This window comes from Penaeus monodon, unplaced genomic scaffold, assembly GCF_015228065.2.
Source record: "Penaeus monodon isolate SGIC_2016 unplaced genomic scaffold, NSTDA_Pmon_1 PmonScaffold_9360, whole genome shotgun sequence".
In the NCBI taxonomy this organism is placed as follows: domain Eukaryota; kingdom Metazoa; phylum Arthropoda; class Malacostraca; order Decapoda; family Penaeidae; genus Penaeus; species Penaeus monodon.
The window spans coordinates 186-7,407 of NW_023664726.1; the positions used below are offsets into that span (position 1 = coordinate 186).

Consider the following 7,222-nt stretch of genomic DNA (forward strand, 5'->3'; position numbering starts at 1 on the left):
ATGATGATGATGATGATAATAATATACAAATGATATAACAATAATGAACATAATTGTAATAATAATAATAGTAATAATATAATAATAATAACAATAACAATAATAATGATAATAATGATAATAATATATAATGATAATAATAATGATAATGATAATGATAATGATGATGATGATGATGATCATGATAATGATCATGATAATAATGTATATAGCAAAAAATGATAATGATCATGCTAATAAAGATAATATCAATAAAAAATGATAATAACAACAGCAATAATGATAATGATCACAATAAAGATATGATAATGAAAACACATCTAATGTGCTAACAGACAACAGCTGTAACACTCACACTGACTGCCAACCTCCCGTTCATATCATCTTTATCGCCACATCAACCATTCCTCTTTTCAAAAACCATAACACCAATCATCATTACTTTTTTTTTCTTAATTTATCATCCTCACCAACACCACAATCCTCATTCCAGGAAAATTACATCCTGCTTCTGACTGAGCTTCGAGAGGTGCTGACGATGGAAGGCCTCTTACTAACAGCCGCTGTGTCTCTACAAAAGCCAGTCATTGACAAGGCCTACGACATCCCCACCGTGTCAGCTGTAACGGATCTACTCCTTCTGCGTGGTTACAACTTCCACGGGACCTGGAGCACCTACACCCACCACCATGCCCCTCTGTACGGCCACCCGGAGGATAAGGGAAACAATATTTACCTGAATATTGTGAGTGGGAAAGAGTCTGCTCTCGTTTCGTACACTTGGTTTATTTTAATGTTACTAAATATTATTATTATTATTACAGTTATTATTATTATTATTATTATTATTATTATTATTATTATTATTATTATTATTATTATTATTATTATTATTATTACTGCGGTCTATGCCTCAGCATTAGACCGCAGTATAGATACCCCATTCCCTCTCGTCCATCATGAAAAAACATCCTCTATCAGTATATCTATTTATATATATTTACATATCTATATATTCTATCCATATACATCTAAATATATCTATATTCTATTAATTCAAATTTATATACATATCTTATCTAAATATCTCTACATTCTATATATTCATATCTGTATGCAACTAAATATCTCTATTTCTATTAATTCATATCTACATACTTAGTATATACATCTAGCTATGTTCTATCAATCTCTATATTCTATCAGTTCATATCTATATACATAGCTACATTCATCTAAATATCTCTATGTGCTATTTATTCATATCTATATACATAGCTACATTCATCTAATATCTCTATGTGCTATTTATTCATACTATATACATATCTACATATCTATCCTCTATCTTCTAGATGTCTTTTACTTCTAGGACTACGGCCTCGAGTACTGGGTGTCGGGAGGAGCAGACAAGAGCAAGATGGTCTTGGGTCTCGGAACGTTCGGTATTGCTGGACACTAGACAGCTTAGACGACACAGGGTATTTCGCTTCGGCCACACAAGCGGGGGAACCTGGGCCCTATACAGCGTCGTTGGGTATCCTCGGGTACAACGAGGTGAGTGGTGTGTTGGCTATGCTGTATCTGTTTTCTTTATTTGAGTGGTATCTTTCGGGTACAATGAGGTGAAGGATAGGTTATCTACGTTGTATATGCTTTTCTTGATTTAATTGGGCGTTTCTTGGGTACAACGAGGCAGGTGAGGGATGGGGCATTCTTTATTTTTTTCTTGATCTAATCATGTATATGATTAGAATAAGGAAATGAGGAGACAGGAGTAACAAGGAATAATTATGGCGACAGATATGCGAGATGCAGCGAGACAGCGAGTGGACGGTGTGTTCTCGATCCGGATATGAACGAGCCTTATGCGTTTTATCAGGAAACAGATCTGGTGCGGCTACGAGGACGCCCTCTCAATGTGGGTCAAGGTAGGGGTTGGCTTATCCTTAGGCATCTCTTAAGCCATCTATTCACTTTACGTCTTGATCAATGCTTTTACCCTTGTCCTGGTTTCTCTTCGTACTCCATACATTGCCTTTCATTCAAAGCTTCCTTTCCACTCAGTGTTATCATTGATATTTCCTCAAAACCGCTAGATTGGACTTAAAAAAACGCTACACATAAGAATAAAGCTCTTCATTTCCCATAATGTGACTGCTAAATGCAGAGTAAACTTTCAGAATATTCCCGCTAGATCATAAGTGACAAACTCTAGATCTAGCAGGAAAATCGCTAGAATAGCAAAACTGTTTCCAAATATCCCAATCTTCATTATCTTCTCTTGCATGTCATTTATTCTCTCTTACCCCGTCACTCCGTCATCTTCATTCCTGCTCCTCTTATTATTAGTGATTCTGTCCTCTCACATGATGTTAGATTGGTCTATTCTCAGGCGTTTCGAAGCGTAGGGGTTTATATGACCTATCTTTTTGGTATCCAAAAAGACAATATATTTTCTTACACTTCGATATCTTGCGTTTTCCAAGTCTTCTTTATCCTAACTTTTTTTTTTAATCTGCATTCTCCTCTCTGTATATTCAGCCTCTTTTATCGGTCTATCTGCGTCTAACTTCTGTAAAATAGGTACTCTGGTGCTTACAGTCTTGCTCTTCTTGTCCTGTGGCAGGGTCGGTTATATTTTTTGTCTCCTACTGATGTTCACAGACTTGGTTTTTATACATTAATTTGTAATTTGTATTCTGTGCAGGTTTTCTACTTTCTTGCCATTTCGCTTAGTTCATCGAGGTTTTCCGTAGTTATTCGATATCATCTACATCAAACTACGTTTTCTCTAGATACTGTGTTCTGTCTCGCCCAAAGACTTCATCATCAACTTATATGTTGAACACCCTTGTAATATCCTTGCAATGCTCTTTTACTTGTCTTGAGTTCTTCTGTTCTCAGTAGCACTTTCTTACTATCGCCGATGTCCCTTAGTAAATGTTATTTATCATTTGGTAGATCCATTTTCTAAGTTCATTCTATTTTCTATCATTTTGGTGAACACCTTATAGGCATGTGATAGCAGGCGATTGCTATGTATTTTTTTTTACATAGGGTGCTGCTTCTTTTATTTAAGGTTTATTGTATTATTACTACAGTTGTCGCACGTGGTTCTGTCTCCTCTTTGTATATAAGATTTATTGTGCATTTTCCCCATTGATTTGTGTCTGTCCTCCTTCCAGTATCCTTTGGATCATTTGTTATGCCCTTCTTAAACGCGTCCCCTTCTGCATGAAGAATTTCTCACTGTAAGTTATTTTTTTCCTGTTGCTTGGCTTCCGGTGCTTCTTCCGCCTCTCTTTCATGGCGTGGAGATGGTGGTGTCTTCTCCTGGCACTCCTACGTCTGCCTTCGGGTATAGCACCCCTTGTAGTCTTAGGTTCTTTCTTTGATGTATTTTCTCTTTGTGGATTTTTGACAGTTGTGGATATGGTTTCCATTCTCGTGTGTGTTATTTTATATATGTGTTTGCTACTTCCGGTTCCGGTTGCTGTCTTTACATTTATCATTAGTTTTCCCTTTTCCACATTTAATTTGTTTACTTGTATTCTTTTTCACTTCTCTATTGAATTTCTTATATATTTCTTTATTTTTGTGCGTCGGATTTGTATGTTGTCTTTCTTCTTCATTTTTTTTCTATTTTTTTCCTTTCGTCGTATTTTTGTATCACTTCATCACCTATTTCCTTCTGCATATATTTCTAAAACTAGTAGCCCTTCTCTCTCTCTCTCTCTCTCTCTCTCTCTCTCTCTCTCTCTCTCTCTTTTTTGCCAGGATATGTCTGTTTTCACTTCGTTTATACTGTGGCAGTGTCCGTTCATCCGATTGTGGTTTTGAATTCGTTTAGTACTTCTGGTATTTTGAGATACTTTGTACACTTCTTCCTCCTTGCCATTCTTTCCCCTCTTCTATTTTTCGCCTACTCTCTCTCTCTTCCTTTTCCTTCAAACATCCTTTCCTTTGCCCTTTTATCCCCATCTATCCCTTTCCTTCTTATATAAAGTATTGATGATATGTTTTTTATTGGATTTTAGGCGTAAATATTAATGTGATGTTTGTGCTCATCACCTCCTTTTGTGTTGGTAATAGCAAACCTTCCCAAGTCCTAGTAGTTTTTTTATGGCCAAAGTTGTAAAAGAGGCAGAAGAGAGGGGAGAGGAGGAAGGAGAAATGAAGAGAGAAAGAGAGAGAGAGAGGAGACGGTCAAACAGCGCGATATCCTCCCCAGGGTCAGTACGCCCGGAGCCAGGCCTGGCGGGGACGATGGTGTGGAGTCTGGAGACGGACGACTTCTCGGGGTCCTGCACGGGGCGGCCCTACAACCTCATCAGGTCCATGAACGAGGGCTTCCTGAACCTGCCCTTTAGCACTCCTGTGGTAAAATGAAGCAGCTTTATATTGCCCATTGATACATCAGTAGATAAACAGAAAACAAGTGTTACCACTGTTTTGTTTGTCGCCAACCAATAAATGAGGGACCAAAGGACTTCCCAATTATATCAAATAAGAAAAAACAATATATATACCTTTTTCTAACGAGCACCAAAACGGAGGAGGAACTTCCTTTAACTGACAGATGATTCTATTACCTTGATATATAATATGAGTTTTCAGCCATCATGGTTTTCTGTGATCTAAGCAACATTTTTTTTTTCTTGCAACCACAGCCTCCAACTGTTGCTCCTGAGATTACTTCCGAAGCAGTAGTTACTCCCGCGTGTAGTGAAGGCGATTACTACCTTGAAGATATTCAATGTGATAGGGTCAGTAGCTATCATAAGTAACAGTGTAAAATGAAGTTGTTTTTGAGCTATATTGCAGCGTGTTAACGTCACTTGATATGGCAATACAGCACTTGTTTTGTGTAATAAGTTATTTCAGAGCACCCTTTTATTTTCGATCACCATTTTTTTCTCGCACCTTCGCGCAAGTATTCCCCCTTACCCTATACTTCCTAATAAGAACACAAATATAAGAACCCAGGCATCGTCTCTCAACAGTACTGGCACTGCGTGAACGGCAATGCCATCCCTGGCGAGTGTAGCCCAGGCCTGGTGTGGGACATGACGGTGGAATCCTGCAGTTGGCCAGATAATGTTGACACCTCTCACTGTGTAATGCCTGGAGAGGACACCACCACAAAAACGACAACCACAAGCACTACAACGACTGAACTGACGACCCCATCTGCTCCACAACCAGAGTGTGACACAGAGATGAATTACTTTGTCAGTCATCCTTATGTAACAAGGTAAGGCTGCTACAGAATAGAGCAATGTAAATCAAGTGGCTGAGCAGGATGTCGTCTACTTAATTTTGATCCGTTTAACGATGCTGGAGGAACTGCCATTTCTTCCAAAAACATCAAACTATGTTTAGTCACATGTTACTGTTACACGATATATTGACGAATAATTATGATTGCTTGACAGATGAATGAGCATATCAGTCTATTTGTCAACATACATCACGCAACGTAAATCCACCTTTTTGAACACACAGTCCCACTTTCCACAGTACTGGTGGTGTCTGAGCGGCGAAGCTGTCCTAGGAACTTGCCACGGAGGCCTGGTGGGGCCCCAGACTCTCGGGTGTGTCTTCCTACCGCGGAGGCCAAACCCAGGACTGCACCATGGTGTAAAAGCAGGGACAAACACCCTTACCCTCGAAATGATAATGCTGATGGATATCGATTCTAGCCTAAAGATCGTTTGATTATGTGGCGTAGTGTACGTGTGTAGACAGTGACATTTTGGTCTGAAATATATATCATTTCAACCTGACTTTGAGAAATTTGATATTATATAAATTAAAATATCTTACTTATCACTTTGAAATATAGGCACTTTCTTTATGATTAGATTACTTTATTTCTTACAACCAACCTTAATGAACTAAAGAATATGCGCAAATGTCTAGTTTATATCACTTATAGTGGCCATCATGAAGGCTGTCATATGAACCACCCATTGGGAGCCTCTGTGATTGATATATTACTGCATAGTATTTGGTTTACTTGTGGTCATGCTTCCTAAAATGATTAACCTGTGAGTGTGCCTATGGTCTGGCTTTGATTGAATTCAATACAGTGTTAATTTATGAAGAAAATCTGCATGCCAGGGTTCGTTTGCGTTTCGTTTGAGTTTGGTGGTTAACACACACACACACACCCACACACACACACACACACACACACACACACACACACACACACACAACACACACCACACACACACACACACACAACACACACATATATATATATATATATATATATATATATATATATATATACACACACAATATATATATATATATATATATATATATATACATATATGTATATATATATATATATATATATATATATATATATATATATATATATATATATATATATATATATGTGTGTGTATATATATATATATATATATATATATATATATATATATATGTGTGTGTGTGTGTGTGTGTGTGTGTGTGTTGTGTGGGTGTGTGGTGTGTGTGTGGTGTGTGTGTTGTGTGTGTGTGTGTGTGTGTTTAACCACCAAACTCAAACGAACGCAAACGAACCCTGGCATGCAGATTTCTTCATAATTAACACTGTATTGAATTCATCAAGCCAGACCATAGGCACACTCACAGGTTAATCATTTTAGGAAGCATGACCACAAGTAAACAATACTATGCAGTAATATATCAATCACGAGGCTCCAATGGGTGGTTCATATGACAGCCTCATGATGGCCACTAAGTGTAATAAAACTAGACATTTGCGCATATTCTTTAGTCATTAAGGTGGTTGTAAGAAATAAAGTAATCTAATCATAAAGAAAGTGCCTATATTTCAAAGTGATAAGTAGATATTTTAATTTTATATAATATCAAATTTCTCCAAAATTTCAGGTTAAAATGTAATTTTTTCAGCCCAAAAATGTCACTGTTACACCGTACCTACCCCCACATAACAACGATCTTTAGGCTAGAATCGAATCCATCACATTATCATTTCGGGGTTTAAAGGGGTGTTTGCCCCGTTTTTACACCATGGTAGCCCTGGGTTTTGGGCCCGCGGTAGGAAGACACACCCGAGGTCGGGGGCCCCACCAGGCCTCCGTGGCAATTTTCCAGGACAGCTTCGCGCTCAGACACCACCTAGTGGAAAGTGGGATGGGTTTTAAAAAAGGTGGTTTTACGTTCTGATGTAGTTGAAAAA

The 7,222-nt window shown here is 37.9% G+C and overlaps 1 pseudogene; it reads left to right on the plus strand.

Moving 5' to 3' along the window:
- Positions 1 to 335: 335 nt before the first annotated feature.
- On the plus strand, positions 336 to 6,987 carry LOC119572059 (annotated as a pseudogene).
- The last annotated feature ends 235 nt before the right edge of the window (positions 6,988 to 7,222 follow it).